The sequence below is a fragment of the Panulirus ornatus genome, chromosome 6 (genome assembly GCF_036320965.1).
Source record: "Panulirus ornatus isolate Po-2019 chromosome 6, ASM3632096v1, whole genome shotgun sequence".
Lineage (NCBI taxonomy): Eukaryota > Metazoa > Arthropoda > Malacostraca > Decapoda > Palinuridae > Panulirus > Panulirus ornatus.
In genome coordinates, this window is record NC_092229.1 from 46855776 (window position 1) to 46870169 (window position 14394).

General features: G+C 39.7%; 1 protein-coding gene across 1 annotated transcript in view; it reads right to left on the reverse strand.

The window, feature by feature from the left end:
- LOC139748951 (uncharacterized) overlaps nucleotides 1–9053 on the reverse strand; it is a 283910-nt gene extending 274857 nt beyond the window's left edge. The window contains exon 1 of the mRNA XM_071662304.1: nucleotides 8652–9053. The gene's annotated coding sequence lies outside the window, so the exon portion shown is untranslated. The remainder of the gene's footprint in view (nucleotides 1–8651) is intronic.
- Nucleotides 9054–14394: the final 5341 nt, after the last annotated feature.

Consider the following 14394-nt stretch of genomic DNA (forward strand, 5'->3'; position numbering starts at 1 on the left):
GTTGTGATGTGACGTGTTGGGCTGGGTTTTGGTGCGAACTCCTTTAATATGTGTTGTGGCGTGGACTCGCGTCGCGTGAAGCGGATGATCGTCACGGTGTGCCAACCGTTGCAATGAGTTGTACTGTGTGGATTGCGCTGTGTCGTGGTGGACTTACTACTGTGTCTTTACCCTCTGAACTCATTTCCTTCCCCACGAGAGATATGGACCGATACGTCGCTGTGTCCGAGTTGTTGTTTCAACGCTTAGTGTTCACCGCTTCGCTGTCGTCGCCACATTAAGCAATCGACTGTTGTTACATGATCTTCACTTCTACACCCGATGGTGTCTTGATAACTGACAGTTCCTCTGTCGTAGAGTATTATACCGCTGTGTTGTACTGTCTGCTGTATTGTGTAGTTTTATATGGCGTACTGACTTAACGCTATCCTCTGTTTTACTCCAACATTTACTGTAAGTGGATTTCTCCACGATCATGGTGTCTTTAACGCGCTGTAAAATAGATATAACGTTTGTGCTGGGTACCATGACTTCCTCCCTTAAATACGATACCTGAACCCCTTAAATACGATAACTGAACCCCTTAAATACGAAGGTTCTACCCCTAAAGTTTACACAGTAGCGCTTCCCCTTTGAATGAAATAAATCTTATCTTTGGAGAAGATGAAAAGTTGACCCGTTGACTACGTTCGTTATAACAATCTACCCGTGCGTTTATAATCATGCTGTCGTGGTCCGTTGGCCCGTATGTGGTCACTAATGAGTTAATCTTCCGTTGAATGTTTTGCCATGTTGATCTATGCTATATTCCTGGTGGTCATGTATCAACGATATGTTGACCCTTGCGCTGCGATGAATAGCGAGTTCCCTTTTATACGCTACGTTGACTAATTTGCCATACTTGTGTGTGTGTGTGTGTGTGTGTGTGTGTGTGTGTGTGTGTGTGTGTGTGTATTCCTATGAGTCCACGGGGAAAATGAAACACGAAAAGTTCCAAAGTGCACTTTCGTGAAATAATCACATCATCAGGGGAGACACAAGAGAGAAGTATAACAGTCAGTTGATATACATCGAAGAGACGAAGCTAGGATGGGCCATTCTCCGTCTGTTCCCGGGCGCCACCTAGCTGGCGCGCGGGAAACGGCGATCGAGTATTGATAAATAAAACAATGACGTTACGTTCCTGCTGCCATTACCATGCGAAGGTGAGACAGGCGGGAAGGGGAACGGGGAGGGACGGGGGACGAGAGGTAAAGGAGGGAAGGTAAGGTGGTGGACACAAACCCCTGGGTAATGGCGTGAAACTAATGCTTACCCTAACATTCCCATTGCCCGCCCGTCCCTCCTCGGCCCCCCACCTGGCATGACGCCTGCCTCCGCCACTCTCCTTAACTCTCTCTCTCTCTCTCTCTCTCTCTCTCTCTCTCTCTCTCTCTCTCTCTCTCTCTCGTCTGACTGACTTACACATCATTCTTGCCATGGAGACTTACCTCTTTTAGTCTGTCGGCCGGTATGGTCCAACCACGGGGAAAGTCTTTTAGAAAAAAAAGAAAAAAAAAGTATCCACTAAAACCACAACAAACACATGAAACACCTCAAAACGATACTTTATTGACGTAACCAAGTTTGCAAGATGTTATTTCGCCGGAATAAACCCCGCGTGTTTATCAAAGATTTCGGGTCTACGGCCTTTCAAAGGGTAATCCAAGGCGACCACTTTAAGTATTTAATCTCCAGATCGTCTGAAAAAATAAACTAGTCCAGGTGACTTTTTTCAGTCATATGTTTTGTTTCTGTCATCCCCCTGCGAGGGCACGAGTCGTACACCTTCCACGTCGCTGGTTGCAGCACGACTGACCACCATCGCTCGCTCCCGCCTCCCTGTCCTCACTAGACAAGTGGCTCCTCCCCATACGTCCCAGCCTCCCACTGGATCAACCCCCACCTGCCACAGAAAACGAGCTTCTAATCCTCCAGGAGGAACTGATATTATAAATAAAAAAAAAAATTAGCCCTTTTTTTCTGTTCTAATTATCTATAGCCTTTTCACATTGAAGTAAATTTCATTTTCACTCGTACGAACTAATCATTTCGAAAGGGGGATAACAACATAACTGCCCATTAGCTCACCGCTGTAGAATCTACTGCCAAATTGCATCATTTCAAAGTGCAACTCTCCAGGTGACGGGCACATTATACTACACACACACACACACACGTCCATCTACATGAGCCCACTCAACTCACACTCACATACACGACCTGTGCCAATAATGGCACCCCGAGAACGGGCGGTCACTATCCCCCAAACTACTTCTAACTCAAGTGGAATTTAGTCATCACAACACCACAAAGACGGACTAAATAAATGACAGGTATGTAAATCTGACGGCATGGTGGAGGGATCAGACTCCTTCCTCTCTGTTGTTATTATTTCCATCATGCCAGGAGGCCAGGTCAAAACGTGACGTGACAGTCATTAGCTTATTCCATGACCGGTGATTAAGTCTGTAGTAACGACCACTCCGTTCGCGACAAATCGTTCAAATTTAAGCACTTTCGGTAACTGCTTCTAACCGAGGTCCAATTAATGCTAGAACTCAAGTCTGTAACCTTTTAAGATACACTGAGGTATGTTTAAGTCCTTCTGCCTCTATACGTGCTTGCTTTAGAAGACGCACAAGGACACTGCCCAAGGCAAGCCAAATTTCCACACCAAATGACCACATCCAAATAGGAGAGACGCGTTTAAAAATCTTCTAAAGAAAACAAGTAAACGACAAATCCATAATTAGGAAAAGGCGAGACAGCAAAATTGCCTGGATACTGAAGCTTCAGACCTATAGCAAGTTACAGCCGCCAATCGATAACCGTGAACAACTCTCTTACAACTTCATACAACCTAAATCTAAACACCGACGCTGACCTGTGGGTGCAACTGGGTCGTCTGGGGTGACAGCCGCACGAGAGAGACTCAAGTGACAACCTCCAATTTATCCTCACGCTCGCCATCCCTGAGCAGAATTCATTTCAATGCGTTTCATTCCACATTCCAGCGACTGTTTGATAGAGGCTTCGTTTGTTCCGAGATACGTTCAAGTCTGTAAGTGTGGTGTCATCAATGTCAAATGAAACTTGTTCCCAGACCCCCCTCTCGCTATAGAGCACAACGGTAAACAGTGGGGTTGGTGCGCAGCCAACCGAAGACAAAAGCCAATCGGACGAAGAATGGATGAAGGAACAAGCCAATGTGAATATAAATGACAGCCAATATGAAAGGGGGGATTTGCGTGGAATGTCAAAGGCCAGAACAAAACGGCGAAAGAGACAGAATGCTTTGAAGTATTTTGGAGAGAGAGAGAGAGAGAGAGAGAGAGAGAGAGAGAGAGAGAGAGAGAGAGAGAGGATGGAACCTCAGATTTTTATGAGAGATGCTGTGAAGCACAGAATGGGAGCTAGGCTATGAGGACACTGCCAGACGAGCTGTGACAGCCTAGCTTGCATGAGATTCCAAGTTATTAAACACAAAAAGAAAATTTTTTAGTATACACGCATCACAGTTTTATCTACGCATGTACCGTACGAAAGCTCGTCAGAAATACAGGGGAACATTTTGTACAATTTTAAGTCAGATGAACGAGACGGTTGAGACACTGCGGCCTCAGGTTTTATACTGTGTGATGGAACACATCGTCCGAATGAGAGGGGAAAAGTGGAGCGTGCGCGAAGCGAATTGAGAGCGGACATGGGGGGGGGGGGGGGGGGGGGGAGGAAAGTAGATGGAGGAATGGAAGTGAGAAGTGCCAAGGACGAAAGAAGGGAGTGCATGGAGGAATGGAAGGGTGGGGAGTGCATGTAGGTATGGAGAATAGGAGGGAGGAGAGAGAGAGAGAGAGAGAGAGAGAGAGAGAGAGAGAGAGAGAGAGAGAGAGAGAGAGAGAGAGAGAGAGAGAGAGAGAGGTACAACTATGGGGTAAGTTCTCTTGACTTTCCTCTCCACCGTGGACTTGGCCAGAACCTGTCACCAACGATCCAGACCTGCTGCTCGCGCCCTCAAGGAACCAAAAGGTAGTTAGGTATGTGTATAAGATGACGCCTCGCTTCAAGTTGTGAGGCACAAGGCACCTAACAACCTGTTCCTGGTGGCGCCTTGCTAACGTGGGAAACGGAGAACGAGTATGACACACACACACACACACACACACACACACATAAATGACAAAAGAACACGTGATTCTGTGGCAGCCACCTGGCAAAAAAAAAAAATGAAGCACGACGACCCAAGCGCTCTCGCGAATATTCACTTCATATGAAAGGTAAAGCGCATGACCTCCGCTGGTGAGGGTCAGGCGAAGGTCGAAGTAAGACATGCAACCGCCGAGGTATGTTGAAACTTCTCTCTTTTCATTATGGAAGAATCTAATTCATAGATGCCTCAGCTGATGTTGAGTATATCATGGAAGCTTCCGTTTTTTTGTTTTCTTTTCTAGCAATGATATACAAAAGGCGTATATAATTTTGTTACAGAGTTCTCGGAGACCTGGGAAAGCGTTCAACATGCACTACAGAATTCTGAACGAAATGGGGAAAGCGTTTGACGTGTACTACAGAGTCCTGGACGAACTGGGTAAGCACAAAACTTAGATGAGGGAGTTCTGGACGAAATGTGAAACCATTCAACATGTATTACACAGCACTGAACGAATTGGGAAAGCGTTCAACGTGTACTACCAAGTTCTGGACGAACTGGGAAAAGCGATCAACACCTGCCACAGCAATCTGGACGAACTGGGGAAACCGTTCCAAGTGTATGTATTGCAGAGTTCAAGACGAGATAGAGCCTCTACTGTACGGCTCGTTACACGAATGGGAATAACACTGGAAGATGCACGTCTACATCACAGCAGTAAGGTTAACGAACGAGGTTATGTGTGCGTGTATGGTCCCCTCACCATATATGCAATTAGGTCAACAACGCACAAACACACACTATTGATTATCATTAAAACTAATGAACAGGGAGTCAAACAGATTAATTACTTTGCACCTGTGCCATCAGTTGACTGACTGTGAGGCAACGGGCGCCGCGTCAGTAGCAGGTCAACACTAGCACAAGAGAACACCTGACCCACAAAAGTCACCTCAAAGCCGGACGCCTAACATCTACCAGACACACACACACATACACACACACCTGTTAGCTGTACATACACCTGACACCAAACATTCACCACAAACACACACAACTGTGTTCATACACCTAACATCAGGCACACACATAAACATGCTGTCCATACACCCGACATCTAACACATTCATAAACACCTGATACCTAACATCTAACACTCAAACACATGCTAGCAAAGCACTTATCTAATACCTGTAATGAAATGAGATTGTTATGGAGCGCACGCACACACACACACACACACACACACAGTCATCAAACGCACTCTACCGAGAGAACAATATAAATATATATATATATATATATATATATATATATATATATATATATATATATATATAATATATACATGAGAAAAATCTCAATGTAAATTTATCGTCGGCGGAAGCGCGTATTTTAGGATAATGATGTTTGTTCTACTCTTATGGAATCGTTGTTGCCACAGTAGTTATTTATGAGTTAGGGATTTTTTCATTTCGCTCTAAAACCGATCTCTCGATATCAAATACATCGTTGGCGGCAGAGTTACATAGGAGAGGGAAAGTATGGGGCTGATACACATGTAAAAAGAAAACAAAGTAACAAAGATAATCTGTACTTATTTCAACGCTGCGGATGTCCTGTGTGTTCTATCACCACTGAACTGCACTATTAATGAAATACATGTGCTCCACTTAAACTGCGCTATGGGCCATTTTGTTCGGTATTTAGCGAGCCCAGGCGTCTGCGATAACAGGAGTCTAGCCTTGTGTGGTACAGATCTCATGAGCATCGATTTTACCCTACATCTTTTTAGACATCTGAACTCACCCTAATGTAATCTACAAAAGTTGGACTTCGACCAATTCGAAAATTAAGATGAATGGCAGAATTGTGCGGAATGATCAACAATATAGAGAATTAGGCATTTCTTAAATTCAAATACAGGCAAATTTTCTTGTACTTGTTTCATTCGAATAAAACTCTACAGCTCTACAGAATACACAAACCAGTGCCAAGGTTGATGACTGTTTCCTGGTACCATTCGTTACAGTCTCAACTGCTAATATAAAAAGCTTTTAACCACACATTCTCCTTCTGGTTCAAAGACCTGCCAACTTTAGGAGTTTAAAACTGATGGAGTTGGGAGCTGCTACACCTAAAAATTCCACACTAACTCAACTCTTAGACAGTATATGGAACCCACGGGTACCACATCCGTCAAAATCGATCAACCAAAACACGCGCGTCAGTAAACTGAAAATTACCTTTATCAATATATCAATGATGGCATTGTGTGTCTATCTATGGGGAAAAGTTCATGGCTGGCCTTCAACCTAGCTTTATAAGGAAGATAAGGGTGTAGTGACGGAAAGTGTAGTAATTCAATAGTCTTCTTCACTACACCCTCTTCTTCACAAAGCTAGGCTCAAGGCCTAACTCGTACATGAATATACGGGCATTGTCAATATGAAGGTCTAATAAGTAAACAATTATCTTCAGTAAAAACAAGAATCAGTTAATACTAGGATGTAGTGAATATAATGGGAGACTGAAAGCTAACTAGGATGTAGTGAATATAAAAGGAGATTGATGGCTAACTAGGATGTAGTAAATATAATAGGAGATTGAATTGAAGGCTAACTAGGATGTAGTAAATATAATAGGAGATTGAATGCTAACAAGGATGTAGTAAATATAATAGGAGACTGAAGGCTAACTAGGATGTACTAAATATAATAGGAGATTGAATGCTAACTAGGATGAAGTGAATATAATAGGAGACTGAAAGCTAACTAGGATGTAGTGAATATAAAAGGAGATTGAAGGCTAACTAGGATGTAGTAAATATAATAGGAGATTGAAAGCTAACTAGGATGTAGTAAATATAATAGGAGATTGAAAGCTAACTAGGATGTAGTAAATATAATAGGAGATTGAAGGCTAACTAGGATGTAGTAAATATAATAGGAGATTGAAGACTAACTAGGATGCAGTGAATACAATAGGAGATTGAAGGTCAAAGTGTTGTGAAGATGATGCAGTCCAGATGAGGATGTGATGAAGATTATGGTGAGGTTAATGGTTTAAAAAGGATACATAAGATGGTGAAGATAAGGGTGATGGTAGTGTGAGATGAAAATATAGTTTAATGGAGATGAATGTGCAGTAAAGATGACCTTCTTCATTTGACCCTCAAATTATCTAAACTTGGTCCAATGAACGGCAAAGAAACTAGTAATAATAAGATGGAAATATACAAACTGACATAAGTCTTAAACGGATTTTTCACCCGCAGCATTAAATGAATCACGAAGAGGAAACAACGCCATTTCAATTGATTTCCATGGGAAAGTTCTTAATGAGATGCAAGACTTTCCGATTAAATCACACAAGTTTTAACTCTTATCTCCTCATGCGAATACAAAAGGGACTCAGTATGGTCTGAATGAGCACCGCCAGGACATGGCAGCAAATACCTATTTCACATCCACTCTGGTTGCATTTAAACTTTCGTATTCATTCGTGATACGAATATATATATATATATATATATATATATATATATATATATATATATATATATATATATATATATAATAAATGATTCTTCATTCGTGATACGAATATATATACATAATTCTAATACATGATTCAATATATAAGATCAAACGTGGGACCATTAAAAAAGATAAAAAGAAATTCATACCAATAAAATATACATTTCCCTCGTCCGTCCCGGTAAGATAACCTTTTGAAGACAAAAGAACAGGTTTTTCTGATACACTAACAATACACTTGCACACTTTGTCATTTGGACGTAAAATGCGTCAATCATGACAAAAGCTTCGAACAAAAGTAACTTGTTTATAAATTCCATCTTGTGTCACACACTTTACGTGATACAAGGTCATCAACAAAATGGCAATGGTGTCTATCATTTACCAATTTTGATCAATGGAACGAAAACACTGGCGGGGCAAGGAAAAAATATAGACACAAACATCTGAATTCCACACATTCATACCTTATAAATTAAATCTAAAAGCAAACAGGAAAAACTCAAAACACTGAATAACAACAATTCAAAGTTGCTATATTCTCATTGACACAGAAATTCTCCCATTACCGTAAATACTAAAGAAATGTGAATTAAAAAAAAATAATTCAACAATCTGATATTCATGAATTTATGTTTCATATATTGTAATTACAGAACACTGGTCCCAGTCAAACTAGGTGATCAGGGGCTACTGAAATTTAACGACACTATTCAAGTCAATCGTGAAACTCACCACAGCAGGAACTCCTTTCGAGAACATTCAGGTGCACACATATATATGGCTACAACTACGGCTACATAACTGACATCACCTGTTTTCCATCTACGTAGTCCCGGCTATTCTTGTGACTAGCTTACAATGCCGCTGAAAAAAAAAAAGAAAGAACAAAGGATAATGTATGGAAGACTGAGTCTCATTACCTTTTGGTCTGATGAACAGTGGCTGCCAGGGTACAGTAAACCCTTACTTCCTACGCTGTTGAACGCTGCAGGGTAAGGTGGGCCACTTCCCGCTATGATACACGTTACAGAGGCTGGACCAACACGTCGTACCTCCTGATTTCCACAACTAAGAACCACAGAGTCAAATATATACCAGGCAAAGTTTACAAAGTACGCGTCCTTAGAAGGTTGACCGCGTAAACAAAAATGTTCTCCACAAAAGTTATCCGTTTTCTGCCTTCTAGTCTCCATTTATACACTTTATCACACACTTAACATACGTTCCAGTGTTTTAAAAGTTTATTGGCACTTGTACATAAAGTTCTCATTTCACGACACACGATTAAACGCATTCAAATTACGAGCACTATTTCACCAACAAACAAGACGCAAGTGGGGAGTCGAATGGCGCTCATTGTCAGATGAGAAACAAATATATGTACTTTACAGATGGGAAACTTCAAGACAATTGCTTTTTCTAATATGTGATGTAATGGAAAGCTTAGTGCCATCTTTCGGTTATAAACAGAGTTAAAAATGACAATCATAGAAAACATACATTTGTATGTGTATAAAGTAGTCATATTACAGGGGTAACTATATTGTAGTATATATATATATATATATATTATATGTGGTAGGTGGGTAGGGTTGTTTTACTTTTACACGTTTGAGCTCTAATCATATATTGCTTACACATCTATGTTGGTAACTTTTCATGATGATTTATCATGTGTTACATAATTCTTCCTAAGGTTCATATACAAATCGTATCCCATTAAATGTTCGTTTATTTACAATCCCCTTCATCTTACACTCGGGGTCGAATTAAGGCAAAAAGCCTGTTAGCTCTTGAGGCCCAGTGCTCCTGCAACTAAAGCTTTATAGGTAGCATTTTTTGCAAGGCTATATTCTTTTCTAGTTACGATTAATGTACTTACCTTTGTAATATAAGAATATTTGTTACAGAAATCTCTGCTATTTCTTACGCCGACCAATGGTCTCGTTCTCGGGTCTTCCATTAAATATTTGAAATATTCTAAGGCCTAGCACCTCTTAATCTAGCCCTGTAAATTACATTTATTTCACATTCAAACAATATAATGTGTGATAAATCATCTCTATCAGATAATAAATAAAGTCATCTCTATCAGATAATAAAGAAAGCATTTACACTTTTTTTATACACAGATAATTACACAGCTGTAGTGTAGCACATGAATATCTTTATAGACAGTACTTAATACATACATTTCCATGATTATTACTGAAGTACAGACTTGCATGCTATTCAATCAGTGTATACACCTGTTCTCCAAAAAACGATATGAAAAAGACATGGAGGGATGAGGAGACACATTGTCGATGCGTAAACATGCAAGACCAAATATACATACACTGCTGAATTCTTCCTGATATCACAAGAATGTTGCGCCAACCATAAAAATAAAAAAAAAAGAAAAAAAAAATTCAGACGACTCAGAGTGGTTGGTAGCGCCGCCAGTACCTCTCACAACATCTGAATAGGGTTCAGATATTTTAGTTTCTATATTTTCATTGGCATACGATCCCAATCCCCCCCCTCAAAAAAAAAAAAATCATTCAGGCCAACTTTTTCCTCAGATTTTGGCATATCACGAGGGTAACCTTGATTTTACCATTTACAAAGTTAAACCTATCTCAAAATCAAATTTGGTTGACTCATCTATACGAATTCCCGAGAAACTGAATAGAAATTAAATTATTTATTGACAAATTTACATCAAAAGGATGGTGTAGTATACTACTCCCCTCATCTTCATCATCCCCCACTGGGTATTACAAAAAAAAAAATATTTAAATCAAAGATGCTACAACCTTAGTGCACAGTTTTGTACTGTGCAAGAACTTTTTTTAATCACATTAATTTCCAAGATGAATTTTTTATCATGGCATTTAAGCCATCAACACATTGATGTTTTCGTTAGTTTTCTGATGGCACTATATACGGTATTATCTCCTCACTCCTTTCTTCACTTATATTCCCATTTATCATTTTCACATATTCATTATGTACATCGTGTTTATTACACATTATACTATATACGAATAGACTGATTAGTGCTATCACTTGAGTTTGGGGATTTTCTGTTATAAATTTCTGGGAAATTCTTAATCCTCCCCCATCCTACGTGAATAATTTGGACCCACATCCATATGTTTGTGCACATCCCTAAGACGAAGGTAGAAAGGAAAATACCCATACATCTGCGTATCACAGAAGGTGACAAAGAGGGATGGGAGGCTGAAAATCCTCACCTTTATAACTTCTGCATTCTATATGTTTGAAGAGATGAAGTGGCTGAGCAATCTTCCTTGAAGGTTCAGCTGTGTGTTTCTGACGCTATCTTGTTAAAGCGGGGCAAGAAGAAAAAGACATGAATAGGTATCAATAATATCGTCACACTGAGTACAGTACTTGTGCCTTTTCTAATCTACTTTCTGTTCAGGGGGGTGGAGAGGGAGAACACACATGCACACAAAAGATGGAGCCCCACAAGAGTAGACCTCTACTCTCATAATGTACTTATACAATCACTGAATTCCAGCTCTTTATCATTAACTAATTATCCATCAACATTTGTATACATTACTTTCAGTCTGAATTCACCATCCCCTCACATTCTCAACTTGTCTGTTGTACTGGCGGGGCTGTTACGTCCTCATGCCTCATTTTGTCCTCTGACTATATTCTTTGATTTTATTTCTTTTTTGATTCATCACATTTGACAAATATCTCTACTGACTTCTTGCTTGTCTTTTACTTTCTTAGCTGGCCTAAGCATCTCCTGGATAGATGACTCCAAATGAAACAACCATAACTAGCTGTCACCTTACATCTTGATTAAAACTGGGCCTTACTAATATCATTTGTAAGATCTTCGACGCCAAAAAGATGCAGTTTGTTTCAAGAGAAATAAATCCGGCCTAACATACCTACCTGGGACCAAGTCACTGCAGAAAACATGTGCTGATTACATGTCTGAATGGGTGCATACTTGTGTTGACATGTTTGCATTCATGATCACGTCTCTTTCAGACCACTTTTGTAAAGTAAATGATATGTGTGCACCATGCTAAATGCTTCATGCATAAAACTGTGTACACCTGTAATGCTTGAATGATGACATATAAGATTTCCCATACACAATTTCTTCCCTACTCTAATCCCTTTCCTTATCTATGCATGCTACTTTGAGTACCTAACTGTCTCCAAATTTCTACTGCTTTACACATTACAATGTTGGTGCATTTTGGCAAATCAAGGATGCACAGACTGAACAATTATTCAACACAATTTCACCGTTTTAACTCAGTTCCCCCCCTGAAAAAAAAAAGTCACCAGCCATTGCCATTTTCAGGAAATATCTGGAGCTTTGAATTAAGAAATTCATGCAATTTCAGTTTCAATTTCTTTCCTCCCTCTCAAGAGAGATGGGGCCCTTCCACAATACACCAAGATATGTGCATTACAATATTAGCAGTTTCAACTGGATTTGCATATGTTTGCATCACATAAAAGTTCTTTGTTCACATTATCATAATTCTAAAGTAGTCTTTTCTATCAGTCTAATAAAACTGTCCATCATGGCATATCCTCCTCCCCTAAACCTAGAGAAAATGTCATTTTCTATATAATGCTCAAATTTGCTCTAATCTCCTGCAACAGGCTTCTTATCCCTGTTGTAACCATCTTTATGACTTATTCCAAATTCCCATCCAATTTTGTTTTCATATTGTTAAGCTACCCACACTATTACAATTAATGCTATTCTTTCTATAAGTATGACATATGACACTATAAATTTCATCATACAGTACCACTTTATACTCTTCCTATTTTCTCTAATATCTTCTCCTTCCAATAGCTCCTTCTCTTTAAATTTACTTTTGATAGTGTTTGTTAACTGTTCTATTTGTTTAAAATACATGAAAAAACCATCTCATTCCTCTAAAGCATGGAGCTCTCCCTCAGCAACATATAACAGATAGTCCAAGAGATGGCATCCCACAAATATAATACTCCCTCTCCATATTGCATAAACATGTTAGGTAACAAAGAGCAATATAACATACAGACATAGAAACAGACCAACAAAACTTAGACAGACACAGGTTAATAAAAAGATGCACAGCCCAGGCCCCCTCAAACTCTCAACCTACACAAATATATCTCAATGGTACTTGCAGGAAAAATAGGCTAATCATTAAATTTCTAATGTAACATAATGAACCTACAGGTGATGAAATTACAAAAAAAAAATTACATATTTTCAATAACATGTACTCAAAAAATTCAAATTTTGTGTACTCAAACAACAAAGATATAAACTTACATTTTATATCTTAAATAAATATGAATGGGTAAGAAGCTAGGATAAGCATAATATGAAACAGATATGAAATCAAGCATAATACTGTACCTAATAAATCCCATGAGAATACATTACATAAAACCACACCAGTGCATGTGGCACCCCTAGCAAGGACAAGGCCTAGACGTAGTCTGAAAATAGATTCAAGGCAGCGCAAAAATCATTTAGGGTACAGATACACCACCGAATTTCCAGCAACTGATGGTTCTGCACCTCCTTTAGTCCCGACAAAATTACGTGATGGAACTTGAAATCACCATGGCCACCAGACTAGTTTACCGAGCAGCCACAGATGGCACGTGAAGAACCAGCTTATTTACATTCTTTACACTGCACTTGATGGTGGTGATACTGCAATTCTGTGAGATTCTTAGCTTATTTTGCTTAAATTCAACCCTAGCTATGGCTTCCCAGACATATGAAAGTGTCAGTCGTAGTGTCAAACATAACCACCAGTCCATATCGACCCAAGATAAAGTAGAACTGTTGAAAAAATGGACCGTGGTGTTTTGGTGTATAAGCTATGTGATATCTACAGTATTGGTTCATCAACTGTTTATGATATAAAGAAGCACAGGGAGAAAATATTGAAACTATGCATCCAGTGATTCCAAGAAGCAAATGACAATTAGAAAAACTATGAAAGATGGTAAGAGTACTGAGCACAATCGAGTGATGATGGAATGGTTTCGACAGCATCGAAGTGATGGAGTGGACTTGTCAGGTAGCATGATAATGGACCAGGCTACGTTGTTCCACAAAGAACTTAAATTACAACATGAGAGTGGCTATAGTGAAGGATGGCTTCAAAGATTCAAGACGCGACATGGAATTTCCATGAATAAAGTGCGGAGAAAAGCGGTCTGCAAACTACGGAGATGCCAAGTATGTGACGAATTTGCAAAATTCAGTCCTGAGCAGGTGTATAATGCAGATGAAACTGCATTATCCTGGCAATGCATACCTAGGAAAACACTAACAACAGAAGAAAAAGAAAAACCCAGAGGATTCAAACAATCTAAGGAAAGACTTATCATCTAAGGGTGCTCAAACATCTAATATTTGTTTAATTCAAATTTCTAGCAGACCGCAGTATACATGCATGGGAAATGTAAAATTAGTGGGTTAGAGGTGTGATGATAAATTATTTTCATGTGATCACAGTTGGTCCAGCAAAATGGTTAATCCGGCAAGGTTTTAGAACCAAGAGTGCTGGAAAATCGGTGGTGTACCTGTATATGCTCCATGAGTCAGTACCCAACAATGTCCCTGGACAGACAAATTGACAGGAGACCAGACTGATAAAA